The sequence below is a fragment of the Musca autumnalis genome, unplaced genomic scaffold (assembly GCF_047663935.1).
Source record: "Musca autumnalis isolate F117 unplaced genomic scaffold, ASM4766393v1 scaffold_1, whole genome shotgun sequence".
NCBI classification, from domain to species: domain Eukaryota; kingdom Metazoa; phylum Arthropoda; class Insecta; order Diptera; family Muscidae; genus Musca; species Musca autumnalis.
In genome coordinates, this window is record NW_027411644.1 from 324,338,188 (window position 1) to 324,363,512 (window position 25,325).

The window sequence follows — 25,325 nt, forward strand, 5'->3', positions numbered from 1 at the left end:
TTATTTGATGACATTTCCCTTTTTAACATTTCAAGAGAAAAATATTTTCTTGCTTTTTATTCTTTTCTTTCTTGGTTTGGTTTGGCTTGGCTTTTTTTTTGTATAAAAACATTTTTGTTGTTGAATTGTTTTTAATTGCGGTATTATAAAACGTAGTGCAGAGAGAGAGGGAGAGTGGGTAACAAACCAACGGGTAGGGACTTGCATAAACGACCCACGTACTTAAAATGAATCATCAGGACACTTAGGATGCGTGCATTTTGTTGTTTGTTGTGTGTGTGGGTGAGGGGGTATAGGGGAATGAATTATTTATGTATTTAAGAAATGTTGAATGCCTGCTTGTGTGGGTGTGTGCTTCTTTTGGAATGCACGGCAAAGGAATCCGCAGACGTCTGTTTGTCTGCCAACTGTAGTTGTTGTCTAAGATGTATGACTTAAGTTCGCTGATATTTTTTGTGAAAGCAACCAGTTATTGTTGTTACATTTTTCATTTTCTAAATGTGTTTTTTATACAAAAATCTTTGTGAGTAAAAAATTTAAAATTTGTAATATTTTTTTCTTTAATATAGCGTTCTCAATTTACCTTAAAGGGAAGATTTAAAGATTTAAACTTTATATACCCTCCACCAAGAACTATATTGAAGTAATTATGAACAATTAGTAACTACTAAGTTCTTCCTCTATGTTAAGTCTAATCCTTAAATGAGAATAATATTTTTTAACTGATGATAATCACTTTATACTGATAATTTTTTGTGTGGAGATTTTCTACCCATTGAGATTCCAAAATACCAGGTTACATCCATTTCAGCTCTTTAAAAGAGCTCACATGGGGCTTAATCGTAGTTCTTTCTATTCTCTGACTACACACAATACCAAATTACAGCAATCTCGGTTTGACAAAAACTCCTCGAAATGCATAAAATTGGATCGAAGTGTTTGCGAGTACGTTTTCTATCTTTGGAGAACACAAAGTTCCAACTAACAACCAATTCGGTAGGAAAATGTGACTAACATCTTTAAAAAATCGGGTGGTACCATTACATGGTAGCTATAGCAAAACGTGGACGTATACTGCCTGACTTTTTGCAAGGGATATTTTGTACCTATTATGATGTTTTGTACTGACTGAAACCGAAAAAATACCGAAAATCGGGAAGTGCCGTTCTATGTGGACTATATGAAAGCGTGGTCGTATACCGATAAATTTCTGTTGGAAACTTGTATACCCCCCAACGAAGACTAAATAACAACTTTCAGGACACAACCTTCAAAATACCGAAAGTCGGGAGGTACTCCTCTATGGGGGCTATAGGAAGGGGTGAACCTATACCGAGAAAATTTTTACAAATTTCACCCATTTCGGTGGGATGTTGAGGCCACAACCTTCAAAATTCCGAAAATCGTGAGGTAGATTTCAGATGGACAGTTTTATATTCCCAACGAAAACTAAATACATTATTTGAGCCTTTTTGGTGGGATATTGAGGCCACATCCTAAAATCCTAGAGATCAAAATGTCAAGGACAAAGTAATGGCAAAAAGGGGATATAAATCTATTCTTAGTTTGGTTCATGGCACAAACTTTCGTCGCACTTAATAAGTAAATCATCATTTACTTGGCTAAGTTAATCCGTTATTTTCACTTTCCAATTTAAGCTACAAAACTTTCACTTTCAATGGAAGAAGATGAAAACCTTTATTGAATTGATTGCTTCTATTGTGACCAGTTTCAACACCTTTATTGTTTACATGATCCATATTGTCTGCCTCTCTTTCAAATGTTTACACTTCAGCATTATTGTTCGTTAGTAGGGCAAGCAGCAATGTAGCTGAAGCATCGATATCGATAGCTATATTCGTAAAGCTTAAGTGAATTGAATACTTATTTCGTTTATCCTTAAACTGCATGCAGGCTTTAGACGAATTTCCTTTTCGAGGAGTACAAATTCAAAGGAACAAAAAGTTTTGCAAATCCCTTTTCTCACTCTTCTTACAAAGTAGAAGATTTGCAATAAAAGAAACTCCCTAACTGAGAAAAGAAAAGAAAAAATCCTTTGCTGCGCTAAACTTCAAGATGTAAAAAACGACAAAAAAGAACTGATGAAACCCAAACACTTAAACGAAGCAACGAATTAAAAGCGTTGCAAAAGAATGGCTGGTCATCCTCCACTACCACCAGTTTCTCCAAGCGAAATGAAAGTGTTTCTTATGACAATATTCTTGACATGCAACATTGGTTAGTGTGTTGGTTGGTTGGTTCGCTGGCTGCATTACATGGCGATAGACAACATTATTTGTTCCTTGAATTGCCACTAAAACGATGACGGCATTTCCACGAAGTTTTTCGTCTTATTTAAACAGTGTCTGGTAATGATGGTAACGGTGGTATACAGTGGGCCAATAAGGCCATGGGTTTAACATAGGTGGATATACCTCATATATCTATCAAGAGTTTCGAAGTTACTTATCTTTTTTCGAAAAATGTCTTCTGAAATACTTTCGCATGTAAGGTCTCAAGATCCACTTCTGTAGATGAGGGAATTGCCAGAATCCATATATGAAAAAAAGTTCATTAAAATAAGCTTCATTTGCGTCAAATTAACCGACATTAACCGACAAAGGATATATTCTACGAGCGCCTAGAGACAGAGAGAGCATTGACGACTTCATTGGCCATGACATTAATATTGTTCTAGGAAATGTTATTGCTAAAATTGGGAGGAAAAATATCGTTGGTCTTATGGTCGGAAAGTAAAGCGTCCACGAGATAACATAAAATAACAGAATGAGGCGAATGAGGGAAGCGATCAGCACAGGTCCCCAACATCTCGAAATACACAAGACCACGTGGATGACCCCACAAGGACAAAGTCGGAAACCATATCGATCATGTTGTGATAGGCGGAAGAAATTTTTCACAGAGAGTTAGATGTCCGAGCGATTCGATGAGTGAACATCGATTCGGACCATTTCCTATTACCAGCCTAGGTATGCATTCGTCTTAATGTGTCGGCAAAAGTGCGATCTAACAAAAGACGGAAGAAGCTGAACGTCGAGAAAAAAATTCCATACTTCAATTGGGAATATCATAAGGCTACTGTAAAAATGACCTCGTCATCACGAAGCGTGAAGGAAAAATATCGGGTGAAGAAAGAGCAGGAAAAACATGGCCGTGAGAAACTCGTGTGTACATTGTACCAGAGCTTAAAACAGCAGACTTATGGTTATGATGCGAGCTCTTGCCCTGGAAAGATGATGTAGAAAATCTGGTAACTGATACAGATAGCAAAGTTGAGGCCAATCAGAAACTCCTTACGAGAATCAATGTTTCTTGGAGCTTTTAGGCTATTTTCCCAAATATGTTTGGACGAAATTTGTTTAAGACAATTTGGAGTCGAGTTAGCTATGTCCGTTGTTAGGTTTGATGTTGGGTTGGCAGCCGCTGGCCGAAACACTGTGGTTTCGGGTCAATCCGGTACGAAAGAACCCGCTGCCGTGGGATTATATGTCCGTCTGTCTGTCTGGCTGGTGCGTACGATAACTCTCTAACGGATTAACCGATTCGAATCAAATATTGGGTATCATCGTATTTTGTCAAAACTTAGTTTACGTTCGAAGATGGGCCATATAGTTCCACTCCTTCGGGTAGCTCCCCCACAAAAGTTTAATATTTTTCTTCTGGTACCTCCACACAAAATTCGGATAAAGTGAGATTTAAAAGCTCCTCTCGGATCGTTTTGAAATTTGTTTCAGCAGGTTGTCTTTATGACAAATGTTTTCGGACACAAGTCAATACTTCCTGAAATAATGCCCTAAAAGCTCCAAGAAACCCTGAGGACGCCAACCAATATGGTAAATCCGCAAGATAATTCTCGCAGGGAGTTTCTGATAGGTCCAAACTTTGCACATCGTATTATTTCATCCAGTCATGTATGGGGTTGGAATATATCGGTCATTTCTTCGGGTACCTCCCACACAAAGGGTGATCAACATAATTCTTTTTACAGTATATTTTTCAAAAAACAAAAGTTTTTGTGTCTAACAACTATAGTCGACCATATGAACAAAAATTGGCATATACATAAATTTAGTCATAGTCATTTTATTGAGCCACTGTAGATTTCGTACACATTTACTTAAAAAGATATTGACCACTTCCAACTCTCTGCTGGACAACGAAGATATTAAATTATTGATGGAATGTTAAAATAGTTTTAATGTACAAAAAGTCTTTTATTTGTATAGACATTGTGAGGTAATGCAAGAAGATTTGTTGATTTTTTTTTTTGTGAAAGTGTAAAGTTCTTCTCTAAAACATCACCACTTTCTCAAAAATTAAAAAAATAAAATAAAATTATTAAATAAATTAAAGTAAATACGTTGCTATATATGAAATAAAATTATTTAAAGTGATTTGAGAATAATATTGTTATTTTGGTTGTATTTTTTTCGTTATAGGTCACCGGTTTTCTGTAGTCATTCCTGCTCAAAATAATTTGAAATGTGAGTAAGTACATCATATGCAAATAATATGTGTTGGGGAAAATCTCAAGTAAGGAAAACTAGTAAAAAAATATATCATATGCCCTCAGTCTGTTCATGTACAAAAAAAAAAAAAAAAAAAAAAAAAAAAAAAAAAAAAAAAAAAAACACAATAACAGAGCGGTGAACCTTAATGTGCTAAGGGCAGATTTCTAACATTGAAAAAAGCACATTCGTGGATTTCAAAAGAGATTTTAGGAAGTTACCAGCGTAATGGTTTAGGCATTTGTTGGATAGGCATCAGAAATGTTGTGCAGTGGAAAAATGTTGAAATTTTCCGGAGAAGGTACTTGAAGGAATGCACCATCGTGGTCCAGTTTAGGTGTCCTTCACTGAAAGGTCACTGAAGCATTTTTTGGACTTTTAGGTCGTTAAGTCCGGAATTATGAACTTGTCCACGAATAACATTAAATCGTTGTAATCAAAATCGGAAGGACTATATACGCTTAAAAAACATCCATCGAACAGCCTTTTACTGGATTGAACTTCATTGTTTTTTATTAAGTCTGGAGTATTACCCCAATGGCTTACTTTCTGTTACAGAGAGTAATGTTTTTCAAAACAAACTGACAGAGTTGCAAAATTTTACTGATCGCTACCAATATAATGATTTCATCCCGGCGAAGGGGATTATCAATTGGCTTTTCAGCTTTTTGAAATTATGCCTTTTTTAGCGAAAACCCGAACTATTTAAGTGCCTAGTATTCTCAAATAAATGAAAATCACACTCACTTTTTGGCTTTCCCAAAAAACATCAGAACAAAAATATTTGCTAACAACTATCAGTACGTATCACCTAAGAACTCATCAAGTTCTGTAAGTTGAAAAGAACATCACCATAGTTGCCTGTGTGTGATTTTTGTTGGACTTTATTTTAAATTCCCCTGCGCATGCCATCCGCTGTTTTTTGTTTGTTTGTTTTGGTTGAAGTTTAAATAGCATTTGATTGTTTTTAAGTCTGGAGTATTACCCTAATGGCTTAAACTTCATTATTACTTTCTGCTACTTTTGTGGGTACTGCTCGATATCGATCATCTTGAAAATTGATGCACGTTTGAGAGAAATGCTACGATGTTCAATGCTTAGACTATGCTCAGGTTTTCTACCCGGAGATTCAAACAACTTGCAGTCGAATGTCAATGATCCCAAAATAAATTTATTTATTAGGATGTGATTGTTATATAACTTCACCTCCATCGACACCCTAGCCGAATGTCTGAACATTTACTTACTTAATTGACCCTCCACAGAACACTGAAATATCGGGTTTTTTGATTACGTCTTCCACTTGGTTCTTAGATCTTTCTAATAAATTTTCCCTCAAACATACACAACACAGCTTAATCGCCTTGCGCAAGTATCCAAACTTCGGAAAGTGTTATTTTTGTTTGTCGAGGTGTGGCTTTGTTTTTTGCTTACTTAAGCCAAATTACAACATGTTAGCCACTACTATTCTTCTTATTATTTCACAGCTGATGTTGTTTGTTATGTATATGGCGGTAACCGGGTAGATGAAGCCTTTATCTACCTCAAAATTATATGAATCAACTTCCGCAGTTGGTCCGAGTTCTAAAGATGCATGTCGCGTCGACACCATCGACTTGGTCTTGTCGCCGTATACCGCCAGACCCATTTTAGTAGGTTCTCCTTCAACCTTCTGCATCTCTCGGGTCTTTTCCAGGTCTTCGTTGATCACAGGCTTCAGTCGTTCGCACAATATCCCTGACAATAGGTAATACATTTATTCTTCTATAACACTGTGGACTGAAAATGCAAACAACTCCTAATGGGCATTTTTTGAAAGTACATATTGAGACTACAAAAACCATAATTGGGTTTTGTGTTCTTGGATCGGGTTTAGATTTTATGCCCTTATCTAAACCGACTTAAAATTAGCCTTTTTCCAGTGATCGCACCTTTATCTCCGAAACTAATAAGAATTTTGCTTTGCAGTCTTCAGCAATATTGTAGCCCTAAAGTAGTAGAACAGATGAACTAGGAAAAGCTACATCTAGCGCATCAAACTCCTTAAAATGTAGAAAAGTTTACAAAATTTCTGAAATTCTGGTCAGTAACAACTGAACTGTTGGAAGTTGAAACAAGTGACCATTCTAACAATTTTCCAATCAATGTGACCATCAATTCTTCAGAACATATTTCATAACATACCTTTTACAAAACTTATTTCAAACAATGTTCACACAGGCTGTTTATTCTCATGTTGGGGATTTCAATGAATTATTGAAATATTTACCAAATTGTTGTCGAAAATTCGCTATAAACAAGGCGATAGAGGCATTTTACAACAATATAATGTTCTGAAGAGTTGTGTATTACATTCCAGAGAATATTTTCCCAAAAGGTAACATTAAGAAGAATTAAACATTTTGGGAGATACGCGGCGAAATATACACAAATTATTGGATTTTTTACATATATTATAAAATTTGAGGCAATAAATGCAGTTTTTCGAGTTCACTATTCCCCCAAATATTTTCTTCTTGCTCTTATATACAAGTTTGCTGCAGATGTCAAAACAAGATTCGTATTGGTTTCAGAGATACAGCCCCGATTTGTTTTAAAAATTCGATTTTTAACCGAACCCGATCTAAGAAAACAAAAACCCAAATGTGGTTTTTGTCTATTGGTCCTCTAATTTCATAAAATTCTGGAAAGAAGTTGTTTGCACCCGATTGGCTCAAAAATGTTCCACAGTGTAATGAGAGCACACAGTTTTATATTCTTTTTTGTGGACGGGGCCCAGAATTCTCAGGTTCCAACCATCGGGTACGTGTTCTTCCTGCCCGATGGTGTTAACTAGCTGGTACATTATATTAATCTTTATTAATCTCTACGGGCGAATGTGCCTGTACCAACTCCATCAGTTTGAATCTCGATTTTTTCACATTCCCGATTTGTCATTTCTCTCTTTTTCCTGCTACTGATTGCAAAGTTGACCTATACACCGCATTTTTCTCGTCTGTTGCAGCACAACACTTCTGTTCACACCATGGGTTCCTGCGTTGAGGTTCCTGATGTCCAAGTATTGATTTTGCGACTGTTTGCATGTAATGGGCAATATTTTGCCAGTGTGCTGGCAAACGAGAAGTGCATTGATTAAGCAATTGGGCCAGTTGATTGGAATATGATGTGGATATGTGTTGTGATTGCAGCTTACCGATGTCCAACTTCCGTGTTGTGTCTGTTTGTGCTTTATTTGCAACGTTCAGACTGGTACGTACCTTTACTGCAAGAAGGCGGTGGTCCGAGTCTATGCTTCCTCCACAGAACAACACGTACATCCAACACGCTCGGTGATCCGTTACAACGAGATCAATTTGATTTCTTGTTCATTGATCTGAAGATATCCAGGTGGCCTTGTGATTATCGAAATGCTTAAATTTGGTACTGGTAACTATTTTTAAATTTATTTAAATATATTTTTGGTCTGTTCGTCCTTGCCTTGAGTTTGAACATGAGCGCAAATAAAGCTTATGCTGAAAAGTTTACCTTTATTCATATTGTAGCAAGTCATGCATTCTCTGCGGCCATGCTGGAGTCCAGATGTTTTAACCTTATGGCAGTTATAAAACAGTGCGCCACCTTTAGGCGTTGTTGTGACGCCTTTCCCAGTCCATTGTATTTTCTGTATGACTGTAATATTGGCCTTGTATTTTTCAAGTACATCTGCCAGCTGAACCTTCTCAAGACAGAGTGCGAACATTCCAGGTGCAGCTTTGCAGATCATGCACTACACATGGCACCGTAGAGGATATTTTTAAAGCTTATGGACCATTTTCTCGGGAGCTATGGTTTTGCCTCTGAAAAAACTTGTACCGTCGTGATGGGGGCAGCGAATGCTGCCTCTCCGAAGGAGAGGACCGATATGGCACATCTTCGAATTAAAAATTTGCGATGTGCAAAATTTGTTTCGAATCGGTCGATCCGTTCGAGAGTTATTGTGGGCACCAGACAGCCAGACTGACGGACGGGCGGACATGGCTATATCAACTCCAAATTGTCTGAAACGAATTTCTTTCAAACACACTTAGGGTCTAAAACAGTTATTTCAATGAGGTCGCAATTTTGATCGGATTGTTGGAGGGGAAGAAAACTATTGATTTTGGTTATGGTGGGATAATACGAAGGGATCGGAATGGGCAAAAAACTTATTTTGAGAAAAAGTAAATTTTTTAAAGCGAATATCTCCGCTCCTTTAATGGGTATACAAAAAACACCAAAACAACGATGTAACCCAACTTTTGGTTTTTGCGGACCATCCAAAAGCAAAGCCTGACAATTAAATTAAAAAAATCCCACCATTTCATTGATTCAAAGTTGGCTGGCGTAGGTGGTCAAACAATGGAGATTTCGCAAAAGTCGTTAATGTATCCCATTTTTGCATTTTTTGTAATCACGCTGATCGGATCGTCACGATATTTTAGTGGCTGATGGGGGTCGCAGAAAGGAAGAATCAGAAGTAATGGTAGGATAATATTCAGGGGTAGGATCGGGCAAAAAACAAGTATGTGGATAAAAAAAGTTTTATTTTTATGAGAATATCTCCGCTTCTAGCTGTAGTATTCCGAAAGGAAAGCCCGTCAACGGAAGAAGAACATTTGACCTTTATAATAATGCAAAATAGGCTGGTGTACATCCCAATTTTTCATTTTTATGTGAAATGTACTGACAAATATCAGAGCGTTTCAACAAAAGTGACCTATATTAATGAAGACATTCTGAGCTTTATTCATTACCAAAATTGCTCAAATACTTACCTACTTAGTTGGCCCATTGCAGAACATTTGTTCCATAGGTCGAACTAAGAAAAGACATCCATTTCTCTCAGTTCCTTACTTCGCTTTCTGAAATTCCGCGCCTTTTCATCTCCTCATCCACTTGTTTGCGCCATATATTCCTTGCCAGTACTGCGTGCACCGCCAAGCGGCCCGTATTTAGACGCCTTTTTAGCGTGTTCATCATCGCTCATTCTTATGACATGGACTAGCCAACGCAATCGTTGCATCTCGATACGTTTAACTATATAGATGTCGTTGTATAGCAGATACAGCTCGTGGTTCATGCTACGTCGATATTCACCGCCAATGCAGATTGGTCCGTAGATCTTTCGAAGACATTTTTTCTCAAACACACCAAGCACTGCCATATCTACTTGCGCATGTTCCTAGGCTTCGGAACCGTACATCAGCACGGGTAGTATCAGTGTTTTGTAAAACGTTATTTTTGTTTGACAAGATGTGGCTGTATTTTTAAACTGCTTACTTAAGCCAAAGTAGAATCTGCTGACAAATACAATTCTTCTTTTTATTTCACAACTGATGTCGTTTGTCGTGTTTACGGTGGTGCCGAGATAGACAAAGTCTTTTACTACCTCAATATTATATGAACCAACTTCCACAGTCGGTCCGATTTCAATGCAGGCATTGCGCGTCGACACCATCAACTTAGTCTTCCCGCCGTTTACCGCCAGACCCACTTTAGCAGATTCTCCTTCGACCTTCATAAAGGTATCGGTTACTTCTTTTACTGATCGTTCCATGATGTCTATATCATCAGCATAAGCAAGTTACATGTGGCTATTGGTGTAGTTTGTGCCACTTTTATTGACATTTGCCTTTCGTATAACCTTTTCCAGCAGGATGTTGAAGAGATCACACGAAAAGCTGTTTCCTTGCCTGAAACCTCTTTTGGTGGAAAAAGTAATTTTACAAATCCGAATGAGCTTTGCAGCGATGCCAAATTCAGACATGGCTTGGAATACCTTTGAACGTAGTGGGCTGTCGAAGGCTGCTTTATAATCAACAAAAAGGTGGTAGGTGTCGATCTGCATCTCTTGGGTCTTCTCCAGGATTTGCCGCAGGGTAAATATCTGGTCAATGGTGGACTTCCCAGGTCTAAAGCCACAATATCCTCCGACCAAACAACAAATCCGCAACCAAACTCATGCTTTATGACACGGCAGCTATAACACAGTGCTTCAGCTTTAGGTGTTGTTGTGACGCCTTTCTCATTCCATAAAGAGTGCGAACATTCAAGGTTCAGATTCGCAGATCATTGCCCTTAAAACGTTTGCGGGGATCGTCAACTTTTGAGGGATTTGTTTTTTGTTTTTCTTTTATTTTGTTTTTTCATAGCAGGCTGATTTTTTTGGGGGAGGGTTACTAACCCGGTGGCCAAACTCAAGTTTTTAACGTTCTTATGGATGAACGGGGATGTTAAAGGCAGCTACCCCAGGTGACACCACGGGGAGGTCAGTGTCCACTTGAGATGAGAGAGGAACCAAGATAAATCCTGGACTTTGCCATGTTAAAGCCGGACAGGACCGTTTCTTGGTATCTCTCATCCCCTACGTCACCCAAATACTAGCGATGTAGAAAAAGACAATTTCCAAATTGTGGAATTTTATTTCCATGGCGGATATTTCAGGTTCTGTTGGACATATTCTGAGCTTTAAACTAATACAAAATGTGATGGTAAAATATGAGAATTATTGCAAAATGCGCTACGCTTTCCAATTTTTATATTTTGAAGTTTTTATTTAAATATTTACATCTACTTCTATAAGTAAAATACTAATCAAAAAGACCAGCAAAGCTTTCAATAAAGTTGTTTTCCACAGTAGTCAAATATAAAATTAATAATTAACTATTTTGGTTTAGTTCGCCTTAAGCCATTTGATATAAAAGCAAGGGTAGCTTATAACATTAGTTTCTCCCTAAAATAAATGTTTACCAGTGAAAAGCTTATGTACAGGGGTAGTGGTGTAGAGTATCACATCGTCAGGCCCTATCCGCATCGTCGTCTATCTGCATCGTCGAATTTGTTTATTGTACATTTATGTCCACTAATCCTGAAATTCTGGTTCTTAGAGCCATATCCTGACTGATACAGCTTTCGATGTAATGATTTCATTACGCTTAAAATAAATAGAAACCAAATAAACGTGGTAATGGTTAGATATAACAACAATATCTGGCAAGAATGATGGATTTTCTTGATAAAGTAATTCTAAGCGACATACATACGTGCGTATGATTAACAGTAGATGATTGTTTTTGTGGTGCTCATACGACACGATATGTTCAACGCTAGCTTATCTACTGTTACAAGGAATATAATCACATATCACATGAAATAAAATTGCCCGAATTAAAATTTAAATATCTTTACATTTCAATTTTTTTGCATTAGGAAAACAAGCTTTTTAACGAACCAATTTAAACTTGACAATTTTATATTTTAACGATAAACCTTGTACTTGAGGACTTGTATCTTTGATGTATTGAAAAATATAAGAAATCCCTTTTCAATTATTTTAATTAAATTGAAAATAATGACTGCCAATTGTGGTTCATTAAAATGAAATACGTCAAGGAAACTGAACCTTTTGCTCATCATTAAGAACTCATTCATCTTTTCTCCATTTTTTGTGGAGAAGATTTTCATAACAAATTTAAATTTAATTCCATGCTTAGTGGGTTAACGATATGAGAAAGTAAACAATAACGATAACAAAATCTGCTTAAAGAAAGTCTACAAACCCATAATGGGACGCACACACACACTCTCACAACCAACCATGACACCGTCGCAAATGGCAACAAGCACACCAACATATTGAGAAAAAACACAAGAATGCAAAAAAAAACTGCTTGAAATGTGAAACTTGATGCTGCTGCTGCTGCTTTTTTCTGCTGTTTCTTATGTATTTGAAGAAGTGTTACTTGACGCTTATAGACAGACACTTGTATGAATGAATGAAAGAAAATTGTTTTACTCTGGGTCGTTTTTGTTGTGTCTTTAGAATATTTCATTTTTTTATTTTCAATTTAGGTTTACAATGATGATGAGTTACTTGTTAAGGCTTGGAGGAAGGAATCTACGTACAAGAGGGGGTGGAGGTTATTTTTTTGTATGAATTTACAGTGTTTTGTGTTATTGTCCGCAGTGAAGATTGTATAGAATAAATGGTGCTAGTACGAAAGGCGGATATAATGTACGTTATGGCTTTCAATGTTATCGAGAATGTCATATTTCCAAGGATACGATGTGACCTTTTACTCTGAGGGATATCCTTAAAGTAATAGTTTGTAAAATGCTTTATTCGTTTTTCAACTAGGCTGAGATAGGTTTATTTTGTTGAGTATAAACTTTAAAGGATAATAGTTTTGCCGAGCAACATAAATATTGGTTACTATGATAGATATACTATACTAACAGACGCAGACAATGAGATTGAAGATGCCCTGAGCATGATCATGATTTTCACAAACGATTACGCACTGTAGTATAACTGCCGTGAAAAGAAACATGAACTAGTTGTTGGATTTATGGTAAATCGGAGGCTTAATAACCTGCTCTTCAGATAATTTCCAAAATCCCTATAAAAGCAAAGTTCCTTAATATACTCGTAAGGCTCATCTATGCTCTTGCTCCGACCGAAGAAAAAGAAGAACATACCAAAGATATATTCGACGAGCGTCTAGAGCAATGGAGACCAACAAAATACAATCAAAACGAAAACATGTGTGAATGTGTTAGTGAAAAAAGCAACAACCAAATGATGTTTTTCGCTTGTTTTTGTTCACGTACGCTAGGGTTTACCCTCGCAGCAAATGCAAAGACAACTCAGTTGGATCGTTGAATATACTGTCTCTGCAAAGAAGATCATCTCTGGCATGACCGCTGCCCAGGCACAAAATATTACTAAGGTCAAATTTTGGACCTAATCGGCAGATCCGTTCGAGAGTTATCTTGCGCTCCAACCACCTCACACGGTGTCATAGGGGCTTTTTGCAACTTTCAGGCTATTTTCTCAGGATGTATGGACTTGCCCCTGATAAAACTTGTAGCGTCGTATGAAGGGCAGTAAATACAAGCATACAATACCCTGAGCATTTATGCTAACGAGGGTATATACACTTTCATACGGGCAAAATGTGTCTCATCGAAATAATGTTTTTAGACCCCAAGTATTACTTACTTACTTAGTTGGCCCATTACAGAACATTTGTTCCATAGACCAAACTAAGAAAAGGTCTCCATTCCTCTCTGCTTTTCGCTTGACTTTTTGGAATACCGCGCCTTTTCATTTCTTCATTCACTTGTATGATCCATCGAAGCTTAGGCCTGCCGATTCTGCGTGCACCGCCATGGGGCATGTATTCATACGCCGTTTTAGCGGGTTCATCATCGCTCATTCTCATGAAATGGCCCAGCCAACGCAATCGTTGCATCTCGATACGTTTAACTATATTCATGTCTTTGTATAGCTTATATAGCTCGTGGTTCATACGACGTCGATATTCACCGTCAACGCAAATCGGCCGTAGATCTTTCGAAGAATTTTCCTCTCAAACACACCAAGCACTGCCTTATCTGCTTGCGCAAGTACCCATGCTTCGGAGCCATATATTAGCACGGGTAGTATCAGCGTTTTGTATAGTGTTATTTTTGTTTGACGAGATGTGGCTTTGTTTTTAAATTGCTTACTTAGACCATAGTAGCATCTGTTGGCCAATACAATTCTTCTTCTTATTTCACAACTGATGTTGTTTGTTGTGTTTATGGCAGTGCCGAGGTAGACGAAGTCTTTAACTACCTCAAAATTGTAGGTACCAACTTCCACAGTTGGTCCGAGCTCTATGGACGCTTTGCGCATCGACACCATCAATTTGGTCTTTTCGCCGTTTACCGCCAGACCCACTTTCGCAGATTCTGCTTCGACCTTCCTAAAGGTATCAGTTACTTCCTTTACTGATCGTCCTATGATGCCTATGTCATCAGCATAAGCAAGTAACATGTGGCTATTGATGTAAATTGTGCCATTTCTTTTGACATTTGCATCTCGTATTACCTTTTCCAGCAAAATGTTGAATAGGTCACACGAAAGGTTGTCTCTTTGTCTGAAACCTCTTTTGGTACAAAATTCTTCGGAGAGGTTCTTTCCAATTTTAACTGAGGACCTAGTATCAGTTAAAGTCATCTTACAAAGCCGGATGAGCTTTGCGGGGATACCAAATTTAGACATTGCGTGGAATACCTTTGATCGGAGGGGACTGTCGAATGCTGCTTTATAATCGACAAAAAAGACCCCAAGTATGTTTGGACGAAATGTATTTCAGACAATTTGGAGTCGATCTAGCAGTATCCGTCCGTCTGTCTGTCTGGAGCGCACGATAACTCTCGAACGGATCGACCGATTTCGTCCAAAATTTGGGTTTCGTAATATGTTGTCCAAACTTAGTTTAAGTTCTAAAGTGGGTTATATCGGTCCACTCCTTCCGGTACCTCCCCCACAAATGTTCGGAAAAAGTGTACGTACGATAACTCTTGAATAGCTTCGTCGATTTGGTCCATACTTTGCACATCGTGAGTATATACAAGATTTAGATGAGGTTCCAATATGGACTCAATCGGTCCACTCCTTCGGGTGCCTCCCACACAAAATTTCGGATAAGTTCAGTTTAGAATCTGCTCTCGAATCGCTTTTATTGTTGTTGTATAAACTTGTATTCACTGCCCCCATATGACGGTACAACTTTCATCAGGGGCAAGTCCGTACTTTCTGAGAAAACAACCTGAAAGTTGCAAAAAATCCCTATGACACCGTGGGTAGTGGTTGGAGCGCAAGATAACTCTCGAACGGATCTGCCGATTTGGTCCAAAATTTGGCCTTGGTAATATTTTGTCCAAACATAGTTTAAGTTCGAAGATAAGCCATATCGGTCCACTCCTTCAGGTACCTCCCCCACAAAAGTTCAAAAATGTTCGGAAAAATTGTTCTTGGAGGGAGTATCCGAATCGGTCCATACTTTACACATCTTAATATATCTACCATATATACATATATCAGGTTCAAATATGGGCTATATTTGTCCACTCCATCCGTTACCTATCACACAAAATTTCGTATAACTTCACTTGAAGACCTGCTATTGAATCACTTTGATTTTTGTTGAAGCAACTTGCATTCGCTGCCTCATTTTTTTCAGGGGCAGGTCCATACTTTTTGAGAAAACAGCTAAAGGGTGTCAAAACCCCCTATGGCACCATATGTAGTGGCTGGAGATCCACTTCCATAATGGTCTATGTCTATCCATTCCTTTAAGTATATCCCCCGCAAAGCTTTTGATCTTTAATTCTAATTAATATTTTTGTCGCTTCATACGCCCAACATTTTTTAAAACCCCCTAAATACATGCGTTTTTGGGAAAAATTGTTTCAATGTACACATGCCGAGGGTATATCTCTGTCGGCAAAGCCGACTGATACTTTTTTACTTGTTTTTGTTTACATTACTTGGTAATGGTTTTCACAATGACTAACAGATCCGTATTTTTGCTGGGCAAGTACTCTAAGCTTGGTGAAATACTCTTTTATTCTAAAATAGGCCAGAGCCTCCCCCAAAATAATAACCACTTCTTCTGCATTACTAATAATGTGAAATATAAACCTCTCTATATACATATCGCTCATTTACTCAAAGAGTGACATAACTCAAAAAATGCGTTTTCTGAGTTAGCAATTTCTATTTTTTCTACGACTTCTACTTTATCTTGTGTAAAATTTTCATACTGATATCTCAAAAACTCGACGAGTTACAGCTCATTTACTACGAGTTTCGCATAATTCAACATAAATGTTTTTTGAGTTTATGAAGCACAAAAACACTTCAAATCATGCTTGATCATGCACAGAAATTTAGCACTGATAAATGGCTATCTGGTTGCACAATATGGTCCAAGTAGTTTTTTTAGTTTTAGTGCAATAATCTTTTTAATTTGGGAAGTCAAATTTCAATCGCCAACTTAAAACGCGTTTTTCTCGAAATTTGATTTTTCGAGATGTGTCACTCTTTGAGTAAATGAGCGATATGTCATTCTTGATCTCAAGTGCTTGCCACTGTGCATAACTTTTCGTTTTTTTGGTTATGCGAAAATAAGGTGAAGAACTTACATTTTTTAACAATCAACTGTTACTTTTTTGTTATTGTTGTTGTTGCTGTACCGTCTACTTGAAGCCTGATGATGTCTGATACATTTTTTTTTTTTGTTTTTTTTTCCTTTCTTTTCCATTCATAATAATAATGGTTACGACAATGGTGAATGGCACCCCAAAACATTCTTTTAGTCAGAAAACATCAGCAACAACAACAATAACAAACAATAATAATCCTTGTGCATATGTGTCGTAAAAGTCAAACTAATCACAACACATTAAGGGAAAAAATTCTCCCACACAAAGCTGAGACATAAACAAAGGCGCACACATGTGCTGCTCATCACAAACAATTCATTCACGCACAGCTTTTTGTAAAAATGCAAGCATACCCACACATTTTCATACATTTTAATTTTCCCACCAAATGAACAGGAAAGGGTCTTGTTCCCCCTTTTGTTTGTTTGTGTAGTGTAAAGAGAACAGAAAGGCCAAATGGGCGGGCGATAAGAGCTATAAAATCACAGTTGTTTTCTGTTTTGCGTTATGTCGCTTATTTTTGGAAATGGCAAAGCTTCTTGTGGGAAGCTTAAAGTGATGAGGTTTTCCATGCCATCATTCATCTATAGACCCATCTTTACAACAGCCAAAAAAAGGTTTAATTAGACAATTTGCCTTGGGACATGGGCATAACAAGGAAAGGGGAAAAAGTTGTATTTGGTCACAGGATTAATGACAAAAATAAAAAAGATTAAAAATCTCCCCCAAAAAAACTGAAATAAAACAAACACTTGAGGCGTACTTGAGCCAAATGGAAAACGCATAGAGAAGCAAATAATTAAAGAAATGCCCCTCCAAGCATATTTTCGCCATTGTCTGTAATGAAATAAATGAAAGAGTGTTGCGCTTATCGTGTGATAAACGCCTACGGCTTCAATTTCATCACCGCTGCCATTACCCCCAATGGCCAATAAACAGATTAAGAAGGAATAATTGTGTCAGGGAATCAATGGGAACGTCTTTTCTTAAGGATGTGTATTATTATGCAGCATGTCATGGATCTGACTGGCTGTCACTTTATCTCTCTCATTAAAAACAAAACGAGTATTTGCTAGTTTAAATTGTCAACGAGTTTAGCAAAAACATGCTTGCCACCAACCTCATTAAAAAGACTGAACCTTTTTTCTAGCATAGCGTAAAAAAGACTTGGGAAGAGAAAAGAAGAGCGACAAAACAAAATAATGATTGGAAGCAGATCCTCTAATTAGGATAAATGTGTTACTTAAAAATAATTAGAATTTCCTTAATTTGATAGCTGAAATTTCTGCTGATGATAAGGGATGCTGATAAGCGTTCTGGGGAAATTTGAAGCGAAAAACAATTTTTGGTAGAAATAACAACAAATTAAAAGAAAAAAGTGTCACCGCCATAGATTATTTTTTGAAGGAAATTGAATACCTTACTCGGAATTTTGCCATAATTTAGAAAGTTTTGGGAAAATTGTAAGAAAAATTGAGTTTGTGGAAAACTTCAAACTACTTTAAATGAATAAATAACAAAGGACAAAATTATGGAAAGAATATCAAAACAGTAAACAAAAGTGTTATTAACAATTGATTCAAGATTCTAGCTTTCACTTGCATTTACAAAATGATTCTTTAAATTAAAGATTGCAGGGTTGCACGATGGGGCCGATGACATGTTTTTGAGGCAAAAAATCACAGGGGCAAGCTAGACCTTCAAAATTTCGTGCAGATGTTTATAATCGGCCTAGAAGCTAATCAGCCAAATTTGGTTGATATCGGTTCATATATAGATATAGCTCTCATATATATGTTCGCCCGATTTCGAGTAATTGATGGACCAAACACGAAAATTCTGTCCAATTATGATGATATTTGGAATATGTGGCGGAATTCGGACTGGAAATAAGTTAGCCAAGTTATTTTAAAATCGGTTCAGATTTGGATATAGCTCCCTTATGTATTTTCGCCCGATTTGAGGTATTTCGTGCAACAAACACGCAATTTCTGTCCAATTTCGAAAAAATTTGAAACGTGTGACAGTATTTGGTCTGGTTTGCTAAATTATATCGAAATCGGTTTAGATTTGGATATAGCTCACATATATATTTTCACCCGATTTTAGGTATTTCCTGCAGCAATCACGCTATATATGTCCAATTGTGATGACATTTAAAGTGTGTGACGGAATTTGGTCTAGAAAACATTATTGAGACATCATATTGAAATCGGTTCAGATTTGGATATATCGTTCATAAATTTTCTCTGTCGAAGTTAATTGTTTTCTCAATTTAGTTGGTTGATACCGAACTTCCTTGAGAACATAGTTTAAATATTTTTCTGTTGACAAATTGGCCGAAACAGAGGCGGCATGAATCAAGGGTTTGGTATTGTTGCCGTGTTCATAGCAGACTTCCGAAGCAAGTTTTTTTCCTTCACTATAATCCACATTAGGGCGCCCTCTCTTCTTTTTATCATTACCTTGCTCTAGCGTAAATACTGTGTCGCTAGCTAACCATAAGCTTTCCAATTGTAATACACGACTTTTTGACCTCCAATTTTGTATCCATTTTTGGTTAAGGCGTGCACAAATATTATAAATTTGCTTGTTAACTTCGGTCATGAAATTGTCTTTGACACCTCGATTAAATTTTGCAGAAATCCATTCTATAAGGTGTTTAGGTTTTCGCTGATTTTCCAACCAAAAATTAAAAATATCCAAATTTTTAAGTTTTTCGAAATCAGGAAGTTGATAATTTTTTTATTCGCAAGTATACGCAAAAATTCTTTTCAAAATCTGTTAGCCGACATTGTCACCTTTCACCAGATACATATTTTTACGAGAAAGCTCCCTGAAGTCAAAAGTTCTACTCCAAAGAACACATGGACGATACCACAGACTACATCAAAAACCATCACTTACTGACACAACAAATTATTGACCTCATCTAATATTACATTTACACTTTTAATAATAATCTTACTTTACATACCATTTCCCATATTTTCCATTTTTAAAAAATAGATAATATCAACAGATCAGTTTTTGGCGCCAAAATACTTAAATTGTTTAATTACGACTGAATGTCAGAAATAAACGGAATCATAATTATGGCATCTTTGACAGCTTGGCATGTCGCCGTGGGTCGTTGCCAGATTGTAATTTTTTGGTTTTGGAGGTTTGAAAGTGTTAAGAATATAATTCCGTTATTATTTGATTTCAATCGCTGACTTGAAAAAATGACTTTTTGCCTCAAAAACCTGCCATTGGCCCCATCGTGGGTTGGTGTGACGTAGGGAATGAAAGATCCCAACAACGGTCCTGATCGGCTTTAACATGGCAAAGCCCAGGACTTATCTTGGTTTTCTCAAATCTCAAGTGGCCGCTGACTTCCCCGTCGTGTCCTGGAGCTAACATGAGTCGCGTGTTCACCCATAAGAATGATAAAAACTTGGTTTTGGGCGTCGGGTTGGCAACCCTCACCTAGAAAAAAGCCCACTACTATGAAAAAACAAAAGAAAATTAAAACAAACCCCTCTAAACGACCCCCATAACCGATTTAAGGACCAAGATCTGCGAATCTGCACATGGAATGTTCGCACTCTTTATAGAGAAGGAACAGTTTACGCATTGGCAGATTACTGGAAAAGTACAACGTCGACATTACTGCCATAGAGGAAAAACGATGGATTCTAAAAGGCGTCACAGCAACACATACATGTGATGCACTGTATTATAGCTATGATGATATAAAGCATGAGTTTAGTTGCGGATATGTTGTTGGTCGGAGGTTAAAACATATGGTCTCCACCTTCACGCCAGTGAATGAATGACTTGCTAAAATTCGAATAAAAGCTAAATTCTTTAACATAAACTTTATTTGCGCTCATGCTCCGAACGAAGACAAGGACGAACAGACCAAGGATATATTTTACGAGCCGTTAGAAGAAACGTATAACCGTTGCCCTGCCCATGACATAAAAATTATTCTAGGCGATTTTAATGCCAAAATTGGAAAGGAGAATATCTTTGTCCCAACAGTCGAGAAATTCAGTCTCCTTAGTGAAACATCTGACAATGGTATGAGGCTGCTAGACTTCGCCGCGAGCGAAAAACATGGTAGTTACCAGTACCAGATTAAAGCATCTCGATATTCATAATGGCACCTGGCTGTCTCCAGATAAGAAAACAAGAAATCAAATTGATGACGTTGTGATAGATGGAAGACATTCAGCGATCGTGTTGGATGAACTTTCGTTCCGAGGTGCAAACATAGATCACCTTGTCGCAGCAAAAATACGCACCCTTCTAGACGTTGCAAATAAAGCACGAACAGAAACAACACGAAAGGTGGGCATCGGAATGCTGCAATCACAAAGATAGCAACATATTCCACTCAATTTGCCCAAATGCTTAATGAAACCACTCCTTGTCCCGATAACACATCAGCACAATGGCAAAATATTGCCCACTCCATCCAAACAACCGCAATATCAGAGAAATGGAAAAGCGGGAGTGTAAAAAATCGAGATGTACAGGAACCAAAATGAAGTCCGAAATATCTACAAACAAGTAAAAAAGTATCAGTCGGCTTTGCCGTCAGAGATATACCCTCAGCCTGTGTATATTGAAATAATTTTTCCCAAAATACGTATGTATTTAGGGGGTTTTAAATATTTGAACCGACAAAAATTTTGATTAGGATTCAAGATAAAAAGTTTTGCGGAGGAGATACTACAAGGAATGGATCGGCATTGACCGTTATGGAAGTGGATCTCCAGCCACAACATATGGGGTTCTTACACTCTTCGGGCTGTTTGCTCAAGAAGTATGGACTTGCCCCTAAAAAAACTTTTACCATCGTAACTGAGTCAGCGAATGCAAGTTGCTTCAACAACAATCAAAGTGATTCGATAGCAGGTCTTAAAGCGAACTTATCCGAAATTTTGTGTGGGAGGTACCGGATGGAGTGGACAAATATAGTCCATATTTGAACCAGATCTATATCTGGTAGATATATTAGGATGTGTAAAGTATGGACCAATTCGGCCACTCCCTTCAAAAGTTACCGTAGGAACCATTTTTCCGAACATTTTTGAAATTTTGTGGTGGAGGTACCTGAAGGAGTGGACCGATATGGCTTATCTTCGAACTCAAACTATGTTTGGACAAAATATTACTAAGGCTAAATTTTGGACCGAATCGGCAGATCCGTTCGAGAGTTATCTTGCGCTCCAACCACCTCACACGGTGTCATATGGTTTTTTTGCGACTTTCAGGCTATTTTCTCAGGAAGTATGGACGTGCCCCTGATGAAACTTTTACCGTCGTGTAGGGGGTGGTGAATACAAGTTGCTAAAACAAAAATTAAAGTGATTCGAGAGATGGTCCTAAACTGAACTTATCCGAAATTTTGTGTGGAAGGTACCAGAAGGAGTGGACCTATTGAGTCCATATTGGAACCACATCTAAGTCTGGTACATATTTCACGATGGGCAAAGTACGAACCACATCGGTTACCCCCTTCAAGAGTTATCGTGCGCACAAATTTTCCGAACATTTTCGAACTTTTGTGGGGGATGTACCGGAAGGACTGGACCGATATAGCCCACCTTCGAACTTAAACTAAGTTTGGGCAAAATATTGCGAAAGCCAAAATTTGAACCGAATCGGTTCATCCGTTCGAGAGTTATCGTGCGCTCCAGCCAGCAGGACAGACAGACAGACCGACAGACAGACGGACGGACATGGCTAGATCGACTCCAAATTGTCTGAAACACATTTCGTCCAAACATACTTGGGGTCTAAAACCATTATTTCGAAGAGGCACATTTTCATCGTATCAAAGTGTATATACCCTCCCTAGCCTAAAGGCTGAGGGTATAAAAATGAAACATCAAACTGATGGCTTTGGTACCGGCACATCCTCCTGTAGAGTCCAGCAAGGTAATTTGACAACAGATACACATAGTTTGCTTAGTATATGAAAAGAGTACTTTTCCAAACTGCTGGTATCCAAGACGACAAAGATACCACAGATCCAATCCCACAAGATGCCATTGAATGTATACCACCCGGCCAAGATGAAGTAAAGACTGCAATAAACCTGATGAAGAACAATAAGGCAGCAGAAGCCGACTGGTATGCCAGACGAGCTGTTCAAAACCGGTGCGACACGATGATAAGTTGTATGCATCAGCTAGTTAGCACTATCTGGCAGAAAAACGCGTACCCAATAATTGGAGTCTGAGCACCCTGTGTCCCGTCCTCAAGATATTATATAAGACTGTATGCTCTAACTATAGGGGTATAAGTCGTCTTCCTATTGCCTAAAAGATAGTGTCAGGGATATTGTGCGAACGACTAAAGCCTATGGTCAACGAAATAAATGGACCATATCAATACGTCTTTAAAGCTGGCAAGTTCATCATTGACCAGATATTTACTCTGCGGCACATCCTGTTGAAGACACAAGAAATGCAGATTGACACCTACCACCTTTTTGTCGATTTTAAAGTAGCTTCGAACGTCTGAATTTGGTATCCCCCAAAGCTCATTCGGCTTTGTAAAATGACTTTAACTGACACTCGATTCGATACCAAAAGAAGTTGCAGACAAGGAGACAGCCTTTCGTGTGACCTGTTCAACATTCTGCTGGAAAAGGTTATACGAGATGCAAATGTCAAAAGAAATGGCACAATCTACAGCAACAGTCACATTAGACTGGTTTTAGCTTAAAGGGAAAAATCGATGTCGGATTTTTTTATGCGGCACCCTCCTAAATTGTTTAGTTTTGTTAGATTCTAAGATTGCCAAAGTTTGAGTACAATCCGAATATGTTAACACGTGCCAGTCGGGCCTCAAAATTTCCACAGCAATTTGTATGGAGCCAAAGGCGAATTTTTAAGAAATCACTCACTCTACAGACCACATTTACCAGTTCATTTCTGTGGCTAAACAAGTAATCCTACAAAAAACGGGCCAGATTTTTATATTAGCTGTATATAGGGCCCATGGAAACTTTGAGGCCCCAGTGGCACGTGTTAACATATTCCGATTGTACTCAAACTTTGGTAATCTTAAAATTTAACAAAACAACACATTAAAGGGGGTTAAAACCACCCTAAGCCACATATTACTTGCTTATGCTGATGACATTGACATCATTGGAGATCAGTAAAGGAAGTAACTGATACATTTAAGAAGGTCGAAGGAGAATCAGCAAAAGTGAGTCTGGCGGTGAAAAGACAAAGTTGGTGGTGTCGACACGCAATGCCCATAGAGCTCGGAAAAACTTTGTTTATGTCGGCAACCGCCAGTTGTGAAATAAAAAGAAGAATTGTATTGACCAACAGATGCTACTTTGGCTTAAGTAGGCAGTTTAAAAACAAAGCCACATCTTGTGAAACAATAATAACACTTTACGAAACACTGATACTACCCGTGCTGATGTGTGGCTCCGACGCCTTGGTACTTGCGAAAGCAGATAAGGCAGTGTTTTTGACAGACAATTTTTTCGAAAGATATACGGGCCTATCTGCGTTAGCGGTGAATATCGACGTCGTATGAACCACGAGCTGTATCTGCTCTTCAACGACATTAGTATAGATAGCGAGATGCAACGACTGCGTTGGCTAGGCCATATCATAATAATGAGCGTTGATGAACTCGTTTGGAAGGCGTACAGATTCAGGTCATATGAGGGCACATTGGCAGGCCAATACTTCGATGGAGCATACAAGTGGAAAAGGAGAGCGAAAAACGCGGTATTCCAAAAAGTGAAGCAACAAACAGAGAGGAATGGAAGTCTTATCTTAATTCGGCTTATAGGACAAATGTTCTGTAATGTGCCAGCTAAGTAAGTAGAATAACAAGTTATTCCGAGCGACACACAGTGTTGCCGCTTCCATACAAAAGTTGATGCATTTTTTGCACAAATACTTATGAGGGCATATGCATGAAAAATTTCAACTTTGGTCCAAATCGGGTCAGATTTGGTTATAGTCCCCATATATTTTTTTCCCCGATTTTGGTATAACTCGGTCAACTTGAATCGAATAGCCTTCAAATTTAGTATTGGATATTTTCTTAGACCCCTTAGTAGTTTTACCTATTTTGAAAAAAATAGGTTCAGATTTGGATTTAACTCCCATATATAATTTCGGCCGATTTCGGGTATTTGATGCACGAAACACGCATGCATTGCCTTACTTAAAATTTAATTTTGCCAAATTATATATAAATCGGTTGAGATTTGTATATAGCTTCCATATATATACTCGGCATTTGTTACCCCAAACATGCAAAGTGTGTCTATTTGGATAGAATTTGGAATGTGAGATGGAATTCTGATATTGATTAGCCATAACTCACCCAATTTTGGTCTTTTGGACCGTTTCTAAATGAGATAGTAATGAATTCCCGGTTATTTTCTCAATCAAAAACCTAGGGATCGGCATATACATAAATATTCATCTATTTCACCCTCCAACGTTTTAGACAAAAAAATTTATAATAATTGACTCCTCTCATATTCATATTAGCTCAATGATACGGGACCTACTGTTTATTTTCGGCGCACAGGGGTGCCGCTTCCTTGTAAACTGGGGCAAAAATATAAGGAGTTTACCTAGGATGATGCTGTTTTGTACATTTACTTATGAGGGCATAGGAATGAAAAATACCAAATTTGGTCGATATCGGTTCAGATTTGGATATACCCCCCATATATATCTCTGGCCCGATTTTGCTATTACTCGGTCAATTTTAAGAGAATAGCCTTCAAATTAAATGCAG

The 25,325-nt window shown here is 37.8% G+C and overlaps 1 protein-coding gene across 2 annotated transcripts in view; it reads left to right on the plus strand.

Moving 5' to 3' along the window:
* Positions 1 to 25,325, plus strand: part of tok (tolloid-like protein 1 tolkin) — a 192,527-nt gene that overhangs the window by 37,915 nt on the left and 129,287 nt on the right. Inside the window, exon 2 of one of the 2 annotated variants that reach the window (XM_073962676.1) lies at positions 4,461 to 4,509. The gene's annotated coding sequence lies outside the window, so the exon portion shown is untranslated. The remainder of the gene's footprint in view (positions 1 to 4,460; positions 4,510 to 25,325) is intronic. The other variant, XM_073962675.1, reaches the window with a different exon arrangement.